Source organism: Neoarius graeffei, chromosome 9 (assembly GCF_027579695.1).
Source record: "Neoarius graeffei isolate fNeoGra1 chromosome 9, fNeoGra1.pri, whole genome shotgun sequence".
Taxonomy (NCBI): Eukaryota; Metazoa; Chordata; class Actinopteri; order Siluriformes; family Ariidae; genus Neoarius; species Neoarius graeffei.
Window position 1 is genome coordinate 62,077,382 of NC_083577.1, and position 27,251 is coordinate 62,104,632.

The following is a 27,251-nucleotide window of genomic DNA, read 5'->3' on the forward strand; positions in this document are numbered from 1 at the left end:
AAGATACGACAAAAAAGACCCAAGACAGTTGAGCAACTAGAATCCTACATTAGACAAGAATGGGTTAACATTCCTATCCCTAAACTTGAGAAACTTGTCTCCTCAGTCCCCAGACGTTTACAGACTGTTGTAAAGAGAAAAGGGGATGTCTCACAGTGGTAAACATGGCCTTGTCCCAACTTTTTTGAGATGTGTTGTTGTCATGAAATTTAAAATCACCTAATTTTTCTCTTTAAATGATACATTTTCTCAGTTTAAACATTTGATATGTCATCTATGTTCTATTCTGAATAAAATATGGAATTTTGAAACTTCCACATCATTGCATTCCGTTTTTATTTACAATTTGTACTTTGTCCCAACTTTTTTGGAATCGGGGTTGTACAATACATTGTATTTTTGATACCAACATTTGCAATGAAATATAGGCCATTTCATTACACAGAAATTATATTTCCTTTTTGTTATCTTAGGTTAGGTTGTTTTCAGTTAGAGATGTCATTCCCTTTTCTCCCTATTGCTCATCCATGTCCAAACAAATGTCATAAGAGGATCAACATTCAGTGCAGTTTTCCATTCCTTTTACTTATTATTTATGACTCTCACCTTGCCTGGAGGTTCAAGCTTGGCTCAGGTCAAACTGTAACAATATCTTTTAAGGATAAACTAATTGTTTAACCATTTGTTCTGCTCAGACATGACAATTCTGATCCTGTGAAGAATGTGTCCTCTAAACCACCATTCATGCCACCACTCGCAGCACACACACACACACACACACACACACACACACACACACACACACACACACACACACACACACACACCAGTTGTTGTCGTCTAACATCTTTGAAAGAGAACTCTGGAAGATCAGGATCATTCTCTCATTGCATCCTTTATGCCCTTCTTTCTTTCTTTCTTTCTTTCTTTCTTTCTTTCTTTCTTTCTTTCTTTCTTTCTTTCTTTCTTTCTTTCTTTCTTTCTTTCTGCTCTGATTCTTTACATTTCAGTATCTCTCCAAATAAGCATGCATTTGTATGCGTTTGTGTCTATACATGTGTGTGTCCATTGTGTTTGGATCAGTGATGCAGATGCAGCTGGAGGTGACTGTTGTCCCTGCATTTGTCTTAATTAATCTTTAATGAACCCCCTTTCTCTCTCCTCTCTCTCATAGCGAGTGTGGCCACATAAATGAAACATGAAGCTCAGCAGTATTAGTCTCAGTGTGTTCATTTGGGGTGAGCAGCACATATATCCTCCACCTCAGCCTGTCACACTCTCTTAGTGCCCTTTTTATTGCTCTGCCACGCGCTCCTATTTAATATTTCATAATGTGCTTATTCTCCTAGCTCTCCTAATCAAACACATTCAACACGACATGTATATTTCTACAGTGTACTCTACCATATGCATCTAAAACCACCAGATATGTTTTAGGAGGCATGAGACAATAAAGGCCTCAAATATTGAACTGTTGTTTTGTGGGGTAGTGTTGAAAATAAAGTTTGAAAAGTGAGTTTTCTGTTGGCACTGAGAGCAGGTCACCTCCATGCTTAAAAAGACCTAATAAAACTGTTTCTGTGCAGGCAGAAAGTCTCCCAGAGCGTGTCTAGCTTCTGGTGACCTATGAGAACATTGCTCAGTGTGCAAGCTCAGGCTCAGCAGAGGCAAAGAGCCTCTGGCACTGCAAAAGTAGCTGAGACACAGCCAAATTCCTTGCAATGTACCACATGTTCCCCTGAGCCACTTCCACACAGGTGTTCTTCTGCTCTCCTTTGCTCCCACTCTTTCTCTTCATAACACACTCATTCTGCTTCTCTTTCTTTCATTCTTTAAATCCTTTGAGGATGCAAGCCTCTTTCTTGTTCTTGTTTTTTTTCTTCCACTCACTTTCTTACTTTCTCTCTTTCTTTCCTTGTTTCAAGACTTGAGGACCTAAGCCAGTTCTGTCAAACCATTCTTGTCACTGTGCCAGGCTCACATCTTATTTGATTCACTGCAACATGCAGCCTCAAAATCAATCACCCACAATAGTGTAAGGGAGAAAACTCAGTTAGCCCAGTAAAAAAGACACAGAATCAAAGATAACAGTTACGTCACGATATCAAATCTAAACCTATCAGTCATTTTGGTCGAGCAGATTACACTTGTGTCTAATCATCCTGATACCACGATCAACAAAATGAGTCTACATCACCAGCTATGGGCTAGGCTATTGTAGAATATACTAAGCTACCCTTCACTGGAACTACAGTCACAGAAAGAAGCAAACAATGAACATCTCTCCACAAACAAACACTGAAATATTTAATTTAGAAAAATACCTTCTGTATATTTCACAGTTATTCTACGAAATCGAGTTGCACATGAGCTGAAAGCTGACGAGGAACATAGCACCGAGTTGGCTATAAGCCATGTATGACAAGATTGAGTGGAATAACTTAAATATACAGAAGGTATTTTTCTAAATTAAATATTTCAGTGTTTGTTTGTGGACAGCTGTTCATTGTTTGCTTCTATATTCACTCGATTTTGAGAAACAGAGCATTTTTATTTTTATTTTTTGCAAATTCAATAAATAAAATCTTGATACAAAATGGCCAACAAAATAATTTCCGCTTAACAAACTGGCGAAATGACAGTAGCAATCTGTGGAAAATGCGATAATAATTATTGAAAAATACAAAAAGATACGCTATCACTATCAAATACTTTCATTCCATATTTTGTTGCTTTTTTTTGGGGGGGGTGTTTGAGTAGAGTTTTTATTTCGTCCTCGGTTGGTTCAGCAAAATGCTCCGCCATTTTGTTATTCTCTACTCACAGTATATGAGCTGATATCCTAGTAGTCGAGTAGCCAATCAGAGCATGCGACTGCTCACAACCAGTGAATGTGGACAGAATAATAACGTTTATCTGTAATTTCCAACGTCAATGCTGATACGATAGTATCTGTCCAGTACTGTGTTGAATTACTCATACTTGCTTCAATATCGGGTGGCACGGTGGTGTAGTGGTGAGCACTGTCGCCTCACAGCAAAAAGGTCCTGGGTTCAGGCCCAGCGGCTGACAAAGGCCTTTCTGTGTGGAGTTTGCATGTTCTCCCCGTGTCTGCATGGGCTTCCTCTGGGTGCTCCGGTTTCCCCCACAGTCCAAAGACATACAGGTTAGGTTAATTGGTGGCTCTAAATTGACCATAGGTGTGAACATGAGTGTGAATGGTTGTTTGTCTCTGTGTGTCAGCCCTGCAATGACCTGGCAACTTGTCCAGGGTGTACCCCGCCTCTCGCCAATAGTCAGCTGGGATAGGCTCCAGCTTGCCTGTGACCCTGTACAGGATAAGTGGCTACAGATAATGGATGGATGGAGGCTTCAATACCAACATCCAGTACCACATGATACTGTGTGATTTAAGCTTAATGCATGTTGTTTTAATAAAACAGGTGACACAGAATGACAGACCTGGGTATATTTTGAGATTACTGATGTCAATCAAAGCAAAGTATACTGCTTACTGTGCTCTCTGAAAATAACAAGACGAGGTACTTTTTGACAGTACAAATAACCTGATTTAAAAAAAAAATCTTAAACATAAAATTCAGCATAAGGGGTTCATTGCTAGGATGATATGGCACAAACAATGCTGAAACAAACACTGGATAGATGCAAAAAATGTCTACAGAAACCCCAGATGAGTGAAAATAACAACTCACACCCAATATATAGTTCTTGACCATTGTCACGTCTGCACTTGCTTGCACTCAAGACTCCACTTCCCAGAATTCACAGCAGCTTTTAAATATAGCCGACATGGACTACAACACCCATCCTGCACTTCACCACTCACAGTGTCCTGATCACAGACACCTGGACTCAGTCACCTTAAGCACACTATTTAAGCACTCTCACTGCACCTAGTCTTTGTGAAATATGCACTCAGTTCTGTGTGTCTGACTTTACTGAGCCATATATTATTGTTCTGCTGATTCTGTTGTTGTTGTTACTTTGGCTTTTGATATTGCCTCTGACATCCAGTTGTGCTTTGCCTGACCATTGCCTGTTTTTGGATTCTCCATTCCGCCTCACGATTTGGATTTGTCTTCCTGTTTGTCTAAATGAACTTTCTTTCAGCTTTTACATTTGTCTGTCACCTGGCTTTTCTGACAACCAATAGTAGATTTAGGTTCATTAATCTTTTCAGTTTAATGAAAGCAAATCAGTTAACTGTATAGTAAATTGTCAAAAATGATGGTATTCATTCTTGAAAAGAAACATGTAGAGTTCAACTACATCTTTTCTAACACCAGCAAGTTAGACCTAGCTAGCCCAAGCCCAATCAGCACATCGTTTTCACTAAACTTCAACAACACTACAATATTCTCACACTTGAATGCTGGTGAGTGATGTGTTTTTGTAATGCATACCTGATATTATTTAGTTGGAAATGAGATCAGGCAGCAAATTTTTCTTTCCAGTTCTAGGGCAAAAAGATCTAACCAAGACAACTAATGAGCCAGATACTATTGAGTTAATTTAGCTCGATAATTATACCTTCAGATAATGTTATATGAACACACATATCTCATCTCCTCTAGCCGCTTTATCCTGTTCTACAGGGTTGCAGGCAAGCTGGAGCCTATCCCAGCTGACTACGGGCGAAAGGTGGGGTACACCCTGGACAAGTTGCCAGGTCATCACAGGGCTGACACATAGACACAGACAACCATTCACACTCACACCTACGGTCAATTTAGAGTCACCAGTTAACCTAACCTGCATGTCTTTGGACTGTGGGGGAAACCGGAGCACCTGGAGGAAACCCACGCGGACACGGGGAGAACATGCAAACTCCGCACAGAAAGGCCCTTGCCGGCCACGGGGCTCGAACCCGGACCTTCTTGCTGTGAGGCGACAGCGCTAACCACTACACCACCGTGCCGCCCTACACACACACACACACACACACACACACACACACACATCTCATCTCATTATCTCTAGCCGCTTTATCCTTCTACAGGGTCGCAGGCAAGCTGGAGCCTATCCCAGCTGACTATGGGCGAAAGGTGGGGTACACCCTGGACAAGTCGCCAGGTCATCACAGGGCTGACACATAGACACAGACAACCATTCACACCTACGGTCAATTTAGAGTCACTAGTTAACCTAACCTGCATGTCTTTGGACTGTGGGGGAAACCGGAGCACCTGGAGGAAACCCACGCGGACACGGGGAGAACATGCAAACTCCGCACAGAAAGGCCCTCGCCGGCCACGGGGCTCGAACCCAGACCTTCTTGCTGTGAGGCGACAGCGCTAACCACTACACCACCGTACCGCCCTACACACACACACACACACATATATATAAAGGGTGTGTGTGTGTAAGTATCGAGTCAATATTTGATTGTTAGTCTTTTGAGTCAGTTGTTTTACACAAGTAAATGTTAATTCTGTTATCCATTTCAGGTTCTTCATGCAGTGCAGTATTTTTCTTGTATTTGTAATTGTGTTGTGGGTGAACTTTTACAGAATAAAAAATTATCTTTAACAAACTGTTGAAGTTGCATTTTGGTCTTGTTTCTCTATATAAACAAAATTCTAAAAATTGTCATTACTATTGTTGGGTAAATAAATTATTTTGCTAAGGTTACTAAGTTTACAAATAAAGAAAAAATTAAAAACATTTTTATGCTAAAAACATTGCTTTTTTATTTTTACAAAATAGGACATTTGCTCTAAGGATTAAAATTTGTTAATACTCAATTACAGCAGGCCTTTTGAGCTTGCACATTACAACTATATTCATCAGCTGAACAAGCAGTTTAAAGTTGAGTACACAGTGGTGTAGTGGTTAGCACTGTTGCCTCACAGCAAGAAGGTCCTGGGTTCGAGCCCAGCAGCCGGCGAGGGCCTTTGTGTGGAGTTTGCATATTCTCCCCATGTCAGTGTGGGTTTCCTCCGGGTGCTCCGGTTTCCCCCGCAGTCCAAAGACATGCGGGTTAGGCTAATTGGTGGCTCTAAATTGACCATGAATGTGAGGTGGTGTTTACATTAGACGGTATCCGTCTCGTTTTCGTCGCGGATGCACTGTCCGTTCACATTAAAACGCCGGGAAACGACTTCACAGGCGGAACAACTTGAATCCACCAGGGCCCACGTATTCAACCCAGTTCGTATCTGATCCGGTGCTGTGTAAACATTGAGGAACGAGGAAACGCTGTGCTGAGCTCTAGCTGACGTCGTCATTGGACAATGTCACTGTGACATCCACCTTCCTGATTCGCTGGCGTTGGGATCACACACACAGCGGCTCAGTCCCGAATCACTGCTCGTGAGCTTCACTTGCGTGCTCTGTGAGCTGCGCAGGGCTGGAGTGCGCACCCTCCAGAGGGCACTCGCTGTTCAGGGCGGAGTGATTTGGAGCGCAGGAGGAAGCACTGAGCCACACTGAGGTTTATTTACACATTTCAACTTATTTACCTCCTTCAGGCGCTTAAACTCAGTGAGAACATGAACATCACAGCCAGGTGTGTTTATCTGCTGGAGAAGGTGTTCGCTTGCCATCCTTCCACTTGCAAGTGGTGAGTGACTTGCGCATGCCCGATATGCACTGGGATCATGTGACGTGCCGTCTAATTAGTCATGTGATTAGCGTATCCGTGTATTGGCGTTGCTGTGTGCACGTGAATCGTGTATTGGCGTTGCTGTGTGCACGCGAATCGTTTTAAAAATGTTAATCTGATGATCCGCTGATACGGTCTAATATAAGCACCACCTGAGTGTGAATGGTTGGTTATCTCTGTGTCAGCCCTGCCATAACCTGGCGATTTGTCCAGGGTGTACCCCGCCTCTCACCCATAGTCAGCTGGGATAGGCTCCAGCTTGCCTGCGACCCTGTAGGACAGGATAATCGGCTACAGATAATGGATGGATGTTCAATATGGGGTGGCACATTAGTGTAGTGGTTAGCACTGTCACCTTACAGCAAGAAGGTCCTGGGTTTGAGCCCAGTGGGCGACGAGGGCCTTTCTGTGTGGACTTTGTATGTTCTCCCCGTGTCTACATGGGTTTCCTCCGGGTGTGCCGGTTTCCCCCAAAGACATGCAGGTTAGGCTAAGTGGTGGCTCTAAATTGACCATAGGTGTGTGAATGGTTGTTTGTCTTTATGTGTCAGCCCTGTGATGACCTGGCGACTTGTCCAGGGTGTACCCCGCCTCTTGCCCATAGTCAGCTGGGATAGGCTCCAGCTTGCCTGCAACCCTGTACAGGATAAGCAACTATAGATAATGGATTGATGTTCAATATGTATATATTTCTTATCTATGCCATTGTTTTGAAGCAGTCACTAGCAGAATAGTACATACTATTAGCACTATTTCAAATTGAAACAAAATGACAACCCTACTTGTTCCAAAGTAACTAATTTAGTGAGCTAAATTGCACTTCATTCAACTTATTAGGGTTAAAAATAATGGGCCTAGAAGCCTATTGGCTATGTGTGCACTTTTCATGGCCATTATGTAAACTGGGGAAATAAACAGAGCTAAATAAAATATGACATTCTGTGATATCCATGATTGATAAATTGTTAGTAGGTTACTTATTTCAGTATCAATCACAGGTATTGGTATCAATGAACAAAGTACCATAAACGAGTATTTGCTCTTGTACTTGATCTGAAGAAAAAAAGTATTGATGCATCATTAGTTTTAATAGATCAGTATCTCCTATTAATAAACTCTACCTAATGTAGTTGAGATATTCTAATGGTATGAGAGACAGTTAGAGCTGGGCAGTATACGTAAAACTGTTGGTGATTGATAGAATTCTCTGTAGAATGTAATCTGTCTCACAGTTTGTAGCCAGTGTGTTGTATCATATGATGATGCAGGTTCAGAAGTGTAGTATAGAGAAAAGGAAGAAGGAAAGAGAAGCTCTGCTCCACATCTTCAGTATGCTTAGGTCAGAGTGGGTCATCTGTTGAAGTCAGAGGCCCTACAGTTGCTGAAGCAGAGAACACATCTCCAGTCCTCTCTGCTCTTTGATAGCACTGTCAGGAGCAGTTCTATGTCTTTGGGCTGTGACACAGAGGCAGGGCAAAGAGGCTCTATTTCAACTTTGAAAGAGCTTCTGGGAAGGAGAGAGGACAAAGAAAGGCAGAACATGAGAGATTAAAGGGAAAAGATTGATAGAAATATAGAAAGGGGAATTGTACTGAAGAATATAGTTTTGTTACGTACATTGACTATAAGGAGGACGTCAGTTCAAATGATTCATCTTTTCAAAAAACAAGAAAAATAGGATGATTCAAGTACAGAATTATCAGACGGACATAAAATAGCAAAGGAAGTTATGGAGGAATAACAAATACATGGAACTGTTTGCTCAGAGGCCTGACATTGTTTACACTGTGCTAAAACACTAAAGAGAAAGCAAAACAGTACTGTTTAAGCTTATATGTGGTAATTATTTTAATTAGAATTCCTTTTCACACATTATTAGCTCAAAGGTATTTTGTTTGCTAAACCTTGATTCAAGCATTGTTATTGTGCCCACAACCTGCGCACACACAGACACTTGCTCACACTGTGTGTACGCTCCCTCACAGTCTGAGAGCGCACACACAGGGGGAAATTATAATTAATCTGTTAATGACAGTTGGATCTGTCATTAGCTGGGGGAGTGTATAATAAATTGCGGTAATAAAAATTAAGACTGCATGCATCATTGAGGCCTTCCGAGGGTTTGTTTAATGTAGTTACAAAAATGCCAGTAGCTGATGTGGCCTCCACCACTGCACCCAGAGAACTCTCCAGTATGCTTCTCACTTAACCCACCACTACTCACCCTGCACAGACTACCCCTCCAAAACACTTCTTGCTTTGCTAATTTAGTATTGTAAGCTGAATTGGTGGCCGAACTCACATTCTTACAGAAGTAAGAATTCTTAGAGACAAAATTAGTCTTAAAAAAGATGCTGAAAAAAAACTAGAGATGGATTATACTGAAATGGACAGACTCCTATCTACAATCCTCCCATCTATTCTATTTTTCCCCCTAGCTGTGCTGTTCTGTATTGAGGTGGGCTAGCTCTGAGTGCCCTGGAATTTGTCAGCGTTACAGCAATACCTTAGATGAAGATGGAGAGTGAAACACTCAAGTGAAGCTCTCATGTTCCAGTCTCCAGAAGCCATGTGAGGGTCAGCCATTACTGCAACCAACAGGCCTGGAGTGCTGACTGATTGGACATCATCATCTAAAAGTGCTTCAACACAGACAAATGAGTATGAACTGAGCTGGGGTTAAAGGAGCACAGGCTACATTGTCTCCTTTTCCGCCTTCAGATTAGCAGAGGGGCCTAGCCATGCTCAGGGAGTGCAGTGGGGAAGTCTTGGCACTTCCTTTGCTTTGATGTAGTACAAAGAATCTTGTGTGGGATAATCTATGAAAAAAAATACACAGACACACACTTTAGAAATACAGCTTTCCACTCCAGCCCCTCAACTACATAGTACATTAACACCTTTTTCATGTTATAATGTTAGATTTGCTAGTGCGTCATAAAGCTAGCTCATTGTGACTTGATTTCTCACAATGGTGCAGCTTTGACATTGTAAGGGGATGAACATTATCATGTGAGCCTGTCTTGCTAGTGATCAGGGCTCCTTATCTCCATCTCTGGGAGGGTATTTGGGACACAGAGGTCTGGGTTCAGAGTTTGGAGTTCAGGTCTAGCCTACAGGCAAGGCTGCTGCACATGTATCCTGACACTACTTAACCCTGGAGGCTCCAGCAGGTCATGCTGCCACAACATTGCCCTCCATGTGACACCAGCCCGAGCTGCCCACAGGACAAAGCCTGGCCTGTAGGTCTCAGAGAGTCTACTCACAGACTTGGCTCAATTACCAATCCCTCATATTTACCCATAAGCTGTGAAGTCATTACAGGGTCCGAGTGACCACAGTCTCAACCCTGCAGAGGTCACTCCCTGGGCCAGACAAAGGGGTCAGAGCAAAACCCAACTATGACTGACTACAATGGCTCCCATCAGTCGTCAGTCTGATGGCCTCGGCCAGTCAAAACAGGACAGAGGCAATGGATGAAGAAAGATTATGATGAATTTGAAGAAGGTAAAGTGTGTGTTTGTGATAGTCCATAACAGCCCAGATAATATTAAGACAAAAATAAGAGAGAACCCAACACCATATGCGCACAAACTGCTAAATGCAAGCCAAATGAGAAATATGGGAAAAGCTCAGGGCAAAACAAACCATCACAGATAACCAGGAACACTAATTTATATGTTTACTATCAATATGCTGTATATAAAAAGTGCTTTGTTGTGCTATAACTCTGTCTCTTTATATGTGTGTGAGGGTTTAAATGGGCAATAAAAGATAAGAAAAGGCTATGTGAGTGTAGTGGCGTGTAATGAACTCTCAGAGGACACACACAGACAGAAACATGGGGGAAGGAACAAGACCTTGAGATGGTCCAGTCAGGTTTCAGACTCTTTTCCACCTCACGCCACCTTTCTGTTCAGTTCAGTTTCCATGGTATCCACAACAATTGCCTCCCACTTGTCAGCCAGTAGTGTTGCTCTATTCAAGTTTTGTTTGATATTGCTAACTGTCTTAATAATAATGGAGACAGGCATTTATCACCTGACAAAAGGTGATCAAACACAAATAATTATTTATTATACCTTAACCCCCCCCCCACCCCCACCCCCCCACACACCAGCATTTTCCTAATTCGTATGCTGCAGGTAGGTGTTATGTTTAGTACTGCTTCATATGTGTGTAATAGCTGTGGAACATTGGTGACAATTTTTTGCCTACTTTTTACAAAAATCAAAAAAATAAATAGACCATAATTTAAGCCTAACCAAGGTGCCACCAGAATGAATCCTGGCTTTTTTATTTTTACACATTTAGATAAAAAAAAACCTTAATCATTCTTTTTAATTAGTGCTTCCAGCCACTCTATTAAAATTCTAATTTTCTGCCTGTGCGTCGATTGATCTGGTCAGGCTGTTTTTTAATACTATGGGAACTGTGGCGTGTGTGTGTGTGTGTGCGCACGCGGATGTACTGTGGTGCATGGCTCTTGCAGCACGGTTGCGGTGTGTGGTTTTGTGGTTTGCGGTGTGGAGCAGGCTCTGGAACTGATGAGGTGAGGAACATGGTTCCCCAGCACCGCTCCGGTAATCACACCACTGTAGAAACTCATACATCACACAGATGCACTTCTAGCAGTGACACTCACACACCGCCACCTCACACTCCGCACTGGACAAATGATGGCCAGACGCTTGCCTGTCTACACACAGATGGCTGTGCATCTTTATGCAGAAAGAGCTGAGTATGCCACTTTCACACTCCCTCTCCTTCTCCTCTGCCACCCCCCACCCCAATTATTTTTTCTCTTTCTTTTCCTCTCTCCATCAGTCCTCTCCTCCCAGGCTGCTTGTCTTACCCTTCTCCTGTATAGTAGGAGGAATAATGGGCATGTTGGTAATAGTGAAAGGGAAAATGACTGGAGTTATTTGTTGGGTGGTTGACACATGTGGAGCATTGTCCTTGCAATAATCATCAGCCCACTGCTGGTTTTCGCAATGAGGGCTGTCATAGACATTTTGCGTCTCACCAAGGGAAAGAAGGGCTTCTTTGTAGCCATTTCTATATATAATCTCTCTCTCTCGCTCTCTCTCTCTCTCTCTCTCTCACACACACACACACACACACACACACACACACACACACACACACACACAGAGTCTTCAGGCCTTCTTGATATTGACAAGGCATCTCTAGAACTAATTTGGTATTAAATATATAAAAAATATTACATGATGGTGCAAAAAAATAAAGTTTATCTTTGAGTGGTGGACATATTTCATGAGTGAGCGGAGTGAACGAGTGAAATATTTTCCAACACGAGAAGATAAACTTCATATCTTTGCACCACCATGTAATGTTCTTTTTATTATATAGATACATCCACACAAAAAATACACAAGAATTTTAATTTAGAACCAGTTCACCATTTTGATAATGTGCATCTAGTCAGTGGGAAAACACTAAGAGTGATATCATCAAAGTGAAATATTGGGAATTATTCTATTCACATTCACTGGATATGAGCAATCGTGCACTCTGATTGGCTACTCTACTAGTAGGCTATCAGCTCATATACCGTGAGAAGAGAAAAACAAAATGGTGGAGCATAAAAGTATTTGATGGTAAGAACGCATCTTTTTTTATTTGTCAAGAATTATTATTACAGCATTTTCCACAGATTGTTACTGTCATTTCGCTGGTTTGTTTACATTCTAAGCAGAAATGATTTTCTCAGACGTTTTGCATAGTTTTTATTTATTGAATTTGCAAAAAAAAATGTTCTGTTTCTCAAAATCCAGTGAATGTGAATAGAATAAAACAATTATTCCACTCAGTCTCGTCGTACTTGGCTTGTAGCCAACTCAGCGCTACGCACCTCATCGGGTATCAGGTCACGTATGACTCGATTTTGTCGGATAACATAAATGTGTCACTCCAACCCACAATGTATTTAATATGAGAGGATAAATTTCATATCTTCAACCCAGCATGTGATTTTCTTTTTATTATATAGACACATTCACGAACAAAAAGTACCCAAATTTATCAAAGCAAGCCATCAATTTCCTCACAAGTGATACAGAGATTTATGTTACAGTTTTGGGTCTCCCTGTCCCGGATGTATTTCATATGAAAAATAGGAGTGGCATATTTCCCAATAAAACACTCGTGTCCATATAATATATACCAGTGACATGATACAAATAATGAAACTTTAGAATAATAAGCCTGAAATGAGTAATAGCTCAGTACATCTTCACCTATTAAAAGCTAAGCACACCCATATTGGGATAATCTACAAATGGCCATCATGGGGCCATAACACTGCTTGATGTGATGCCAAAAACAAATCAGTGACCTTGTTAGCATCTTACCAAGAGCATATTTACTACATGTGGTAAAAATCGCTGGTATACCTGATGGCAGTTGTAAGTGTCATGTTTTTCTTAGCCATGCTGAAAGTAAGACAGATTGTCAGTGTCTGTAAACACACACCACGGTGCACAGATTGCATGAGTGACAAAAATGTACAGTGTACTGAAAAAACACCATACAACTTGTAACTAGGAAAAATGGACTGTTACTGGGATGGAAATTATTCTACAATTAATACAGAGAAAGCCTATCAATTCGATACACTCCTCACACTATAATAGCTAAACCTCATATGTTCTTTACTTGCTGTGTTGATTGTGTGACTGTTCCTTATCTGAGTCTGACAGGTAATTTTTGAAACTCTGAAATAACAGAGATCTTCAAGAATGGATCCCTGTCAGTCAAGACACACACACACACACACACACACACACACACACACACACACACACACACACACACACACACCAGCATTGCCTTTGGCATCATATTAACAACCCACTCAAGTTGTCAACACAAAAGATATACAGTCTACACAATCATTCAAACCTTCACAAAGCATTATTCATATCATAAACGTTTTATTCAACTGAATGCTACTGGGGAACCATGAAATAAAAATACAAAATAAAGCACAACACTAGCCAAATCAACCCATAAAAATGGCAGTTCAGTTACATGCTTGGCTACAATTTCCAAATCAGTAATTTGATTAATTAGGTTGCATTTCATAACCCCTCAGGTGTTGCATTCCATTTTATCACATTTCCCAGTTCAAAACAATTTCGGTGACACATGAGCTCTTATCATGCAAAGTGGTGAAAAAAAAACAACAACATACAAATACAATTTGAAGGCATTTGGATATCATAACAGAAAAAAAAGTGTGCTGTACTCTGTGGTAGAAAAATAACCAGAAATGTGATCAAGCATGGCTGATATGTTTGCTACACCTAAAAGAACTGCCTGTGTGTTTAGTTTTGTTTACCCTTGTGAAGGTTCACTGCAGCCGCCACAGGTAAAGCTTTTTTTCAGCTGGCCAGCAGCCCATGTAATGATACACTGATAATGTTCTAATTAGACAGTTTAATAATATGGGGTTGAACGTGGCTGCATGTGTAAAGTACCACAGGAATGCAGCCATGGAAATGAAGCATAGAATCAGAAGAGCTCTGGATCTGGAGAGGACAGACAGAGGCATAGAATACTGTATGCTACAGAACATGTAGTAATCAATGAAATAATTAGCTATATAGTTATCACTTCTTTAGAATGCAAAAATCAACATGCACTGATAGACAATAAAGCAATAAAAGGTGAAAATGGATACAGGAATACATACTTGTTGATTTAAATAAAAACTGAAATACAGTAGACTAGGTTAAAAAAAGTTTACAAACTATTTTTTATTTCCTTGTTTTTGGAAATAAACTGTGGAAAGAAAATGAACCAGATTTCAGAGTGTAGGATTACAGTTGCTACCAGGAGAAATAATTATCATAAATAAGTGAGGTTTGCCACGGGAGGAAGTGTGGCATACGACTGGCTGAATGCATGAAAGGAAACTGAGCAGCATGTATGACTCAGATAAACATTATCGATGACAACGGAGGCACTGTGTCTAGATACTGAAAGATACTGTCATGCAGCCAGGCAAGTGGCAACAACGCATACAGGCACGATGTTCCCAGATCGAGCTACTCCATAATTCCTGCACTACAAAGAAAGAGCAGCTCTATTTCCAACCTTCACTAACGCCCTAGTTCTAAAAATCACTTTCATACCCCACTGTTCTTTTCACATCACGTGCATATTAATCACATTATCTCAGCATTTACATACATGGCTCTCAACTCTTTATTATAATACTCTTATCTCTCTCTCTCTCTCTCTCTCTCTCTCTCACACACACACACACACACACACACACACACACACACAGTCTCCAGGCCTGGCTGGAGTAAAGTATGTGAAATGGTGAGTTAAGAAAGCCCCTCAGAGTAGAGGAAGTGAAGGGCAGTAAGTTAGCAGCATGGCAGGCCAGTTCCTTCGAGCACTATAATTAATGTATGCCTCCCAACCATGCAGCAATACACACCTCTCTACAGCTGAGAAACAAGCTCCTCTGTGACTTCTGTAACTGTGGTGCTGTAACATAGGCTTATTTTTAGGTCACATACATATTTCAACATCCCCTAACAACTTAGGCAGTTAGTTTAGAGATCTACGAATTAGTAAAAGGGAGTTCCACTGAACATAAGCAAAAACAAACCGTAGTTAATAAACCATTTTCATTTTATTTTTTTTTCTTTATCAGTTGACTGCACAAAGTGCTCTTCTCTATCCATCCTTTAAACTCATCCCTCAGACTGGCAGGAGCCGGAGGAGCAGAAACTTTCCTGACTGCTTTTAAGATTGATCACAACCATTTATTTAGAGTAACGTTACTATATGCATTTTTTGATGTGCCCTCCAAAGCTTCCTTAGAGTTTTCCTCATGAATCAGCAGAAGAAAAAGTGCCATGGCGATCGTGGGCGGCAGAATGACATAAATCATGTAATTATGGTGTCAGTGTGGTGTTTATCCTCCTCCATGTTACTGCTTGATGTGAGAGATAAAAAACCTTTTTCATCTTTGTACTTAGCTCAGAGTGTTTACACAGGGAGATTCTTCACCCAGCCACACATCTACACCTGTCTGTCAATATAACACTTCTTGCTATGATACTGTATTTCGGGACGTGAACTGACAGCATTTCAATATAGAAAAACATGCAGGATGATGGCCAAGTGTGAAAGATTAAGCCTGTGTTTATAAAAGTGATTTTACAAAAGAGCATATGAATTTAAAGACAGCGCGGTTGCATTTTGTTACAGCTGTTAAAATGACAAATGCAAACTTTACCTGCTACCCTCCAGCCTAATCACTATCTACTGCATATTATTTCCATGGATAAGAATTCCAACACATTTCCCAATACTGACAAATAAACCTGTAGAGTATACTCAAAACTCACTTATAATGGAATAGCAGTTGCTGAGGCAGTCAATACACATTTACCATTTATTCTTTCATTTATCTTCAGTAACTGCTTAATCCTGGTCAAGCTCACAGTGGATCAGGAGTCTATTGCAGGAATACACCCTGGGTGGAACACAGATCTATTTCAGGGCACCATGCACAGACTCTTTCACACTTCGGGGCAAATTAAAGTAACCAATCCACCTACTGGCATGTTTATGGGAGCTGGAAGGAAACCAGAGAAACCAAAGGAAACCCACATAAACATGGGGAGAACCTGAGAAACTCAGACAGTGCAAAATACTTTTTGTACATTTTCCTGAATTTTTCTGTCAAAGGGATTTGAAATTATGATCTAACTCGATAACTCCTTTTACTACTATTTCAGGAGAATAGCATTTGGGATTATGCGTTACCAGTGTAGTCCTATAAAATGGGAAGTGTTTTGGTTTCTGCCTGAAATCATAAAAATGGAAATCACAAAACTTTTATGGAGGTGTAAATAACAGATTTGTTATTTTGTTTTGTTTTTCACTGTATTGCTCCAATGTTGGAATGTTGGGTAAAACTTCATAAGAACAAACTTGGTCTCTCTCATTTATGTCTCATCCTTAAACCTTCGTTGCTAGGAGTATTATATACAATATTGTAGGTTTGCATAATTTTAGTTTCTCAGTACAGAGAAACTTGTTAAAATTCAATATAATGAAGATGAAGTGGATAGAGATGAGACTCAAAAGTGCAACCTACAGTTAGGTCCATATATATTTGGACACTGATACAAATTTTCTTTTTTTACCTGTTTACTGAAACATATTCAAGTTATAGTTATATAATGGACATGGACATAAAGTCCAGACTTTCAGCTTTCATTTGAGGGTATCCACATTAAAATTGGATGAAGGGTTTAGGAATTTCAGCTCCTTAACATGTGCCACCCTGTTTTTAAAGGGACCAAAAGTAATTGGACAATTGACTCAAAGGCTATTTCATGGGCAGGTGTGGGCAATTCCTTCGTTATGTCATTCTCAATTAAGCAGATAAAAGGCCTGGAGTTGATCTGAGGTGTGGTGCTTGCATTTGGAAGATTTTGCTGTGAAGAAAGCATGCGGTCAAAGGAGCTCTCCATGCAGGTGAAACAAGCCATCCTTAAGCTGCGAAAACAGAAAAAACCCATCTGAGAAATTGCTACAATATTAGGAGTGGCAAAATCTACAGTTTGGTACATCCTGAGAAAGAAAGAAAGCACTGGTGAACTCATCAATGCAAAAAGACCTGGACGCCCACAGAAGACAACAGTGGTGGATGATTGCAGAATAATTTCCATGGTGAAGAAAACCCCTTCACAACAGCCAACCAAGTGAACAACACTCTCCAGGAGGTAGGCATATCAATATCCAAATCTACCATAAAGTGAAGACTGCATGAAAGTAAATACAGAGGGTTCACTGCACGGTGCAAGCCACTCATAAGCCTCAAGAATAAAAAGGCTAGATTGGACTTTGCTAAAAAACATCTAAAAAAGCCAGCACAGTTCTGGAAGAACATTCTTTGGACAGATGAAACCAAGATCAACCTCTACCAGAATGATGGAAAGAAAAAAGTATGGCGAAGGCATGGTACAGCTCATGATCCAAAGCATACCACATCATCTGTAAAACACGGTGGAGGCAGTGTGATGGCTTGGGCATGCATGGCTGCCAGTGGCACTGGGTCACTAGTGTTTATTGATGATGTGACACAGGACAGAAGCAGCCGGATGAATTCTGAGGTATTCAGAGACATACTGTGTGCTCAAATCCAGCCAAATGCAGCCAAACTGATTGGTCGGCGTTTCATAATACAGATGGACAATGACCCAAAACATAAAGCCAAAGCAACCCAGGAGTTTATTAAAGCAAAGAAGTAGAATATTCTTGAATGGCCAAGTCAGTCACCTGATCTCAACCCAATTGAGCATGCATTTCACTTGTTAAAGACTAAACTTCAGACAGAAAGGCCCACAAACAAACAGCAACTGAAAACCACTGCAGTAAAGGCCTGGCAGAGCATTAAAAAGGAGGAAACGCAGCGTCTGGTGATGTCCATGAGTTCAAGACTTCAGGCAGTCATTGCCAACAAAGGGTTTTCAACCAAGTATTAGAAATGAACATTTTATTTACAATTATTTAATTTGTCCAATTACTTTTGAGCCCCTGAAGTGAAGGGATTGTGTTTAAAAAATGCTTTAGTTCCTCACATTTTTATGCAATCATTTTGTTCAACCCACTGAATTAAAGCTGAAAGTCTGAACTTCAACTGTATCTGAATTGTTTTGTTCAAAATCCATTGTGGTAATGTACAGAACCAAAATTAGAAAAATGTTGTCTCTGTCCAAATATTTATGGACCTAAGTGTAAAATTAAGTAATGTAAATTATGAATTTAAGAAGAAGAACAACTTTATTCATTACACGTACACTTGTGAAATTATTCCTCTCTGCATTTAACCCATCTGAAGCAGTGAACACACACACACACACACACACACACACACACACACACACAGAACTATGGGCAGCCGCGCTACAGCGCCCAGGGAGCAGTTGGGGGTTAGGTGCCTCGCTCAATGGCACCTCAGCCTAAGGTCTCCCCATGTTAACTTAACCGCATGTACTTAATATGTCGAGGAAACCAAAGCACCCGGAGGAAACCCATGCAGACATGGGGAGAACATGCAAACTCCACACAGAAAGGCCTCCGTCTGCCGCTTGGCTTGAACCCAGAAAATTCTTGCTGTGAGGCAACAGTCAGTGCGTTTACATGCACATAGAGAGAATCGAATTTCTGCCGTTGCTCGACTGAAATCGAAGTTCAAAATGCCATGTATACACCTTAATTCGGCTGAAATTGAACCGAACTTGATTTCTCGGAATCGAGCTACACGACCTAGATTATGCAATTTCTGCCGAGCTACTTAGTGCATGTATACCCTATTGAGCTACGTATTCGAGCTACTTACTTCAGCACTGCCCCTTCCGGAAGTGACGAGTGACGAGACCACAAGCAGGAAACACAACAGCCTCGGTTGGCATGACAACGGCATGAATCTTTTCTTTTTGTGGCATTGTTTGCACTGTTAAAATTTAGCTCACTTACTGTATCACCAAATACATCTGTACAGCTGTTGAATAGCTGTGAATTGTGTACATAAACAAGTCACTGTGTTTGTGTGTGTGTGTATATATAGATGTCCAACATCTGAAGAATGTCAATAAAAACAAAACAATTGAACTTTTTATGTGTTTATTAAGACATAAGTTAAATTGTAAGCAAAAAAATGGACTTTAGAAAAATATACAATTGTGCAAGATAAGTTGTCTTACAAAACAGCGGTCTGCGCAGGACAGTTTGTAGCCATACAGTCTGTTAGAGCAAGCCTAACAGCTTGAGCACGGAACTTGTGAACACAGAACAACTTTGTTTATACTCTTGAATAGCTCTTCTTCATGACGACAACCGGAAGTGTACCAACACGATGGGGCGTGTAGCGCCACCTGTGGCTCGGGTGCACAATGCACCTCACACAATAGCTCGATTTTATCGTGTGCATGTAGGATTGGATTTCCCTGGCACCCTGCTGGGACCTTCAGCTCGATTACCGACAGCAGCTCGATTTGGATGTGCATGTAAATGTAGTCAGTGCTAATTACTACACCACCATGCCATCCCGAATTTGAGTTAGAGCCAAGTTTAGGACCATTTTGGGATGGTACATTATCTCTCATTATCTCTAGCCGCTTTATCCTGTTCTACAGGGTCGCAGGCAAGCTGGAGCCTATCCCAACTGACTACGGGCGAAAGGCGGGGTACACCCTGGACAAGTCACCAGGTCATCACAGGGCTGACACAGACACAGACAACCATTCACACTCACATTCACACCTACGGTCAATTTAGAGTCACCAGTTAACCTAACCTGCATGTCTTTGGACTGTGGGGGAAACCGGAGCACCCGGAGGAAACCCATGCGGACACGGGGAGAACATGCAAACTCCGCACAGAAAGGCCCTCGCTGGCCACGGGGCTCGAACCTGGACCTTCTTGCTGTGAGGCGACAGCACTAACCACTACACCACCGTGCCGCCCGGGATGGTACATTGAAACTGAAATGTTGAAAAAACTGAAAACAATGATTCATAAATAATCTTTGACCTGTATTGTATTCAAAACAATAGGACAGCACATTATTTCATGTTTTACCTCGTGAATTTTATTGTTTGTTTGTTTTGCAAAATAAACACCTTTCCATTTTAATTCTTACAACACATTTAAAAAAATTTTGGACAGTAAAGCACTTGCCATTTTATAATGTTACCATTCCTTCTCGCAGCACTTAAAAGATGTGTACAGACTGAAGACACCAAGTGATGAAGTGTTTCAGGTGTTGTTTTGTCCCATTCTTCCTGCAAACAGGTCTTAAAGGAACAGTCCACCATACTTCCATAATGAAATATGCTCTTATCTGAATTGAGACGAGCTGCTCCGTACCTCTCCGAGCTTTGCGCGACCTCCCAGTCAGTCAGACGCAGTCAGACGCGCTGTCACTCCTGTTAGCAATGTAGCTAGGCTCAGCATGGCCAATGGTATTTTTTGGGGCTGTAGTTAGATGCGACCAAACTCTTCCGCGTTTTTCCTGTTTACATAGGTTTATATGACCAGTGATATGAAACAAGTTCAGTTACACAAATTGAAACGTAGCGATTTTCTATGCTATGGAAAGTCCACACTATAATGACAGGCGTACTAACACCTTCTGCGCACTTCGGCAGCGCACTGATATCTGAGCTCCGTATCAATGCGCTGCCGAAGCGCGCAGAAGGTGTTAGTACGCCTGTCATTATAGTGCGGACTTTCCATAGCATCGAAAATCGCTACGTTTCAATTTGTGTAACTGAACTTGTTTCATATCACTGGTCATATAAACCTATGTAAACAGGAAAAACGCGGAAGAGTTTGGTCGCATCTAACTACAGCCCCAAAAAATACCATTGGCCATACTGAGCCTAGCTACATTGCTAACAGGAGTGACAGCGCGTCTGACTGCGTCTGACTGACTGGGAGGTCGCGCAAAGCTCGGATAGGTACGGAGCAGCTCGTCTCAATTCAGATAAGAGCATATTTCATTATGGAATTACGGTGGACTGTTCCTTTAAGGTGTGCAACAGTACAGGGTCATCATTGCATTTTTTGTTTCAAAATTCACCATACATTCTCTAACAGCTTGGAGGCAGCTTGGAGGCAGCATACTGTATATTGCTCCAAAATCTCAATGTACTTTTCTAAATTAATGCTGTCATCACAGAAGTGTAAGTTACTTTTGCCAAGGGCACTGACACAACCCCATACCATGACAGACCCTGGCTTTTTGACTTGTTGCTGGTACCAGTATGGATGGTCCTTTTGATCTTTGGTCCAGAACATATAGTGCCCATTTCTTCCAAAAAAGACCTGGAATCCTGATTTGTCTGACCACAATACACGTTTCCACTGTGTGATGGTCCATCCCAGATGTCTCTGAGCTCAGAGAAGTCGACAGCACTTCTGAACACAGCTACTTATAAAGGCTTCCTTTTTGCACAGTAAAGTTTTAACTGGTATTTGTGGATGTAACGCTGTATTTTAGTGCTTGGCAAGGGTTTACCAAAGTAATCCTGAGCCCATGTGGTTATATCAATTATAGATGAATGACTGTTCTTGAAGCAGAGCCGTCTGAGGGATCGGAGATCACGGGTGTTCAGCTCAGGTTTGTTTCCTGCACTGAAATTCCTCCAGATTCTTTGAATCATTTAATATTTTGCACTGTAGTGAGTGAAATATCCAAACCCCTTCCTAGTTTTCTTTAAGGAGCATTGTTTTTAATCTTTCAATAATTTTGTCACACATTTATTAACAAACTGGAGATCCTCAGCCCATCTTTGCTCCTCCAAGACTAGGCCTTTTCTGGATACTGATTTTGTACCAAATCATGGTTACAATTACCAGTTGACATCACTTGTTTCAAATCACATGATGATTTAATGGTTTTACCTCATTAGTAGCCATAAATTGCCCCCGCCCAAACTTTTTTTTTTTTTTTGGAATGTCTTGAAGGCCTGAAACAAAGAAATGGATGTATATTAACAAATGGATATATATGATGTGTATCGATGTATATAAAACAAATGAAGCAAATGAACCTCTATGTCTCTGGAATAAATGTCTCAGTGAGTCAAAGATGGATACCTCTGAGAAACAACAAGAATGCAAAGTCAATAATAGTGCCCTTGACAGCCAGTGTGCAATGGATCAAGTTCTCCTAGAAACACTACAGTACACATCCCAATGTCATACACACCAACAAATACAGCAACACACCTGCACTGGGTTTAAAAGATTTTCTGGTTTCTGGTCTCATCAAAATCCTACAGAATTACATTAACATAAGGAAGCGCACAAAAGACAAGAACCAGAGAGAGCTGGAGAGAAAGAAGGTCTAATATAAAACACTCTAGAGCATGGGTTCTCAAAATTTTGAAGCCATGCACCACTAAAACTGTAAAATTTCACAGAAAACCTTAGTACAGTTTTTTGAACATTGTCCATTGAATATTTGTAATACAAATATTCTGCTCATTATTTGAATGTGTACAATATTACTCTGGCTATTTGTAGACCCACAAAACTTTTTTATGCTTGAATATTCCATGGACAGAAATACTAAAGCATGTGGACGCCTGACCATCACACCGGCATGTGGGCTTTCCCCACATTTCGATGAGGACAGTTGCCACAAACTTGTATGCAAACAAATATTTTTTTAAAAAATGCTGTAGCATTATAGTTTCCATTTACTATAACTAAGGAACCCAAAACTATTCCAGCACAACAGCGCCCCTGTGCACAAAGTGAGTTTTGGGCAAATCCCCACAGCTGTGCTCCAAAATCTATATCAAAAGCCTTCTCAGAAGCCAGGAGGTTATTATAACAGCAAAAGTGGGACTAAATATAGAATCTGATGTTCAAAAAGCACATATGTATGTGATGATCAGGTGTCCACAAACCTATCCATATAGTGTACATTAGTTTCAAGTTGACATCATTTTTAGGCATGATTGTTTGCGTTATTAAAGTTTGGATTAAATTAAATTCAACTCAAGTGTCCAGTCAAATAGTCAAATCGCTGTAAAAACTAAATCCATCCATCCATCCATTATCCATAAGTGCTTCAGGGTCGCAGGCAAGCTGGAACCTATCCCAGCTGACTATGGGCGAGAGGCGGGGTACACTCTGGACAAGTCACCAGATATAAGAACTAAATAATAAATGTAATAAAATTGATAATGGTGGAATTTATTTCTAGCCTCTGGCTATGCTTCACAGACCCCCGGGGGTCCCTGGAACACACTTTGAGACCCATTGCTCTACAGACAGTCAAAAATATTGCTAACAGTTTATTTTAAGGAACGTATATTAGGGGTTACATTTTATAGGCTATCAACAACCTGCCAGATAACTATCATTAACCAGCATATTTTTAAATAATATGTCAACAATTGCTGTTATATATATATATATATATATATATATATATATATATATATATATATATATATATATATATATATATATATATATGGGTCCATCTCAGAAACTGGTCTCTCATTTGAGACATTATGCTCAAAAATAATTTTTCTAATTTTACTTTTTTTTTTGCATTTACTTAACACTCAATGTTTCTTTTGTCATGTTTAATAAGAATAAAGATAGCATTTTGCTTTATCTAGCCTCCACTGTGGAAAATTTTAAAGATGTTCTGAAGTTCACTCGCGTAACATAGAAACGTATATGCATTTAAAAACCCTCTTTAATAACCAAGGAATATCTTTTTCTGTACATATATTTGTTTCTTTAAATGCACTTATTGGACAGAAAAACAAAAACATATTTGTTATCATTATTTTTAAATTGTACTCCTTAGTTTCGAATGTTCATCAGTTATCATACATTTTATCAAACTTTACTTTGTTGTGCCTGCAGGATGTCATGTAGATACACCCCTTATTTTGTACTAAATTATCAATTAGCATAATAGTAATACACAGACAAAAGTTTGAAACTGTCACACAATATCCCATTGATTTATGCAATTACTTGCTTTTTCATCACTAACTTAACATGGAAACACGTTTTTTCTTTACTAGTTTCTTTTTACAGTGAAGATATCATTACTTATATCACATCTGAACAAGTTGCAGATTTACACACAGCATTAAAATGTAATCATTCTCACAACTTAAAGTTAAATTATATTTTGATTACAATTCAAATGCTTTTGTAAAATTGATTTACATATAAAATAACTACATAATGAAGAATTAAAGCCCCTCCTTCACAGATGAGTGAAAATATTGAATAAATTTCCTCTTTTTGATTGCTTGGGTTGAAAATGGCAAGTTATGATGACTGAATTGATTATTCACTTAAATATGAATAATATGATACATTTTGGGTATTTGATATGGTGAAATAGGACTGTTTGCTTACAAAATGACAGTGAAATATAAGCAGTATCAGTGATGCTGTTAAAAATGACCCTTTCAATAATGCATACCATCAAAACAATCCATTTTCTCATTCTGATCAACTGCATACAAAGAACTACTGAGATATAGAATAAATATATGTGATTTTTCCTTGATATGAAATTTCAATCAATTTCGCCTATAATCTATGAAAGAGGGGCTTTAAATACAAGGAGGCAGTGACAGGAACAACAGGCATGGAGGCAGGAGAGTCGGCAGTGGCAGGAACCGCAGGTAAGTCAGCATTGCCCCAAAATACGCAGACACTATGATATATGAAAATAAGATGAAAAAGAAACATTCTATAGCCTTATACTGCAAGACTAAAACAAAATAAAACTGTCAAAACTCACCTTTTCAGTGATAACGTCCAAACAGATCTACCCGCGTAACAGAAAGTCCGCAAATGGAAGCACAATCAACTTCTAACTGTTGGAGTGGAAAATTCCATTCTACACATGCAAATTGTTAATGTGTGTCCTTCCACGCACACAAATAACACGCGAAGGTAAAAAATAGACCACAACTCATTTTATAGCTCAGAAATTCATACAAGACCAGCTACCATCGTTACAGATTCTGTAAGAAACATATTCTATACCTACTTTCAGCTTTCGTTTTAAAAAACAAAATCGCAGATTTATGACTAAATTTTTATATGGCATAGTGGTTTTAAGTTACTACTTTTGGTGAGGTAGTGACCTTGACCCTGAGGCTTTCTGTTTAGATCAAAACACACGATCATATTGGTTTTGGGTCTGCGGAAAACGGAGTTACGATGGTGACCAAATATTTTGCATGATGTTTTATTATGGTTATGATTATTCTGTGAGCGCACCGATCCTTAGGTGTATAAAGTTACAACTTAAAATACAATTAGTGATAATTGTAGACTTTTCAGTGGACTACAACCTTTTTAAGGGAATGTGATGTAATCAACCATTTATCATGTCCCAGATCAAGCCGCCATTTTTCCACAAATTTGCAGAATTTTTGCCAAATTCTGAATATTCACATCAAAGATTTAGTTTTATCTGTATTATTTCTTTCATCATTTTATTTCAAATTAAAACCAACATCATTCAAAACCATATAGTTTATTGACTGTGAGTATATTTAGTGGGGTACCCCCACAGTACCCAGTTTCTGAGACAGACCTATATATATATATATATATATATATATCATCTCATCTCATTATCTCTAGCCGCTTTATCCTTCTACAGGGTCGCAGGCAAGCTGGAGCCTATCCCAGCTGACTACGGGCGAAAGGCGGGGTACACCCTGGACAAGTCGCCAGGTCATCACAGGGCTGACACATAGACACAGACAACCATTCACACTCACACCTACGGTCAATTTAGAGTCACCAGTTAACCTAACCTGCATGTCTTTGGACTGTGGGGGAAACCGGAGCACCCGGAGGAAACCCACGCGGACACGGGGAGAACATGCAAACTCCACACAGAAAGGCCCTCGCCAGCCCCGGGGCTCGAACCCAGGACCTTCTTGCTGTGAGGCGACAGCGCTAACCACTACACCACCGTGCCGCCCATATATATATATATATACAACCCTGATTCCAAAAAAGTTGGGGCAAAGTACAAATTGTAAATAAAAACGGAATGCAATAATTTACAAATCTCAAAAACTGATATTGTATTCACAATAGAACATAGACAACATATCAAATGTCGAAAGTGAGACATTTTGAAATTTCATGCCAAATATTGGCTCATTTGAAATTTCATGACAGCAACACATCTCAAAAAAGTTGGGACAGGGGCAATAAGAGGCTGGAAAAGTTAAAGGTACAAAAAAGGAACAGCTGGAGGACCAAATTGCAACTAATTAGGTCAATTGGCAATAGGTCATTAACATGACTGGGTATAAAAAGAGCATCTTGGAGTGGCAGCGGCTCTCAGAAGTAAAGATGGGAAGAGGATCACCAATCCCCCTAATTCTGCACCGACAAATAGTGCAGCAATATCAGAAAGGAGTTCGACAGTGTAAAATTGCAAAGAGTTTGAACATATCATCATCTACAGTGCATAATATCATCAAAAGATTCAGAGAATCTGGAAGAATCTCTGTGCGTAAGGGTCAAGGCCGGAAAACCATACTGGGTGCCCGTGATCTTCGGGCCCTTAGACGGCACTGCATCACATACAGGCATGCTTCTGTATTGGAAATCACAAAATGGGCTCAGGAATATTTCCAGAGAATATTATCTGTGAACACAATTCACCGTACCATCCGCCGTTGCCAGCTAAAACTCTATAGTTCAAAGAAGAAGCCATATCTAAACAAGATCCAGAAGCGCAGACGTCTTCTCTGGGCCAAGGCTCATTTAAAATGGACTGTGGCAAAGTGGAAAACTGTTCTGTGGTCAGACGAATCAAAATTTGAAGTTCTTTATGGAAATCAGGGACGCCGTGTCATTCGGACTAAAGAGGAGAAGGACGACCCAAGTTGTTATCAGCGCTCAGTTCAGAAGCCTGCATCTCTGATGGTATGGGGTTGCATTAGTGCGTGTGGCATGGGCAGCTTACACATCTGGAAAGACACCATCAATGCTGAAAGGTATATCCAGGTTCTAGAGCAACATATGCTCCCATCCAGACGAT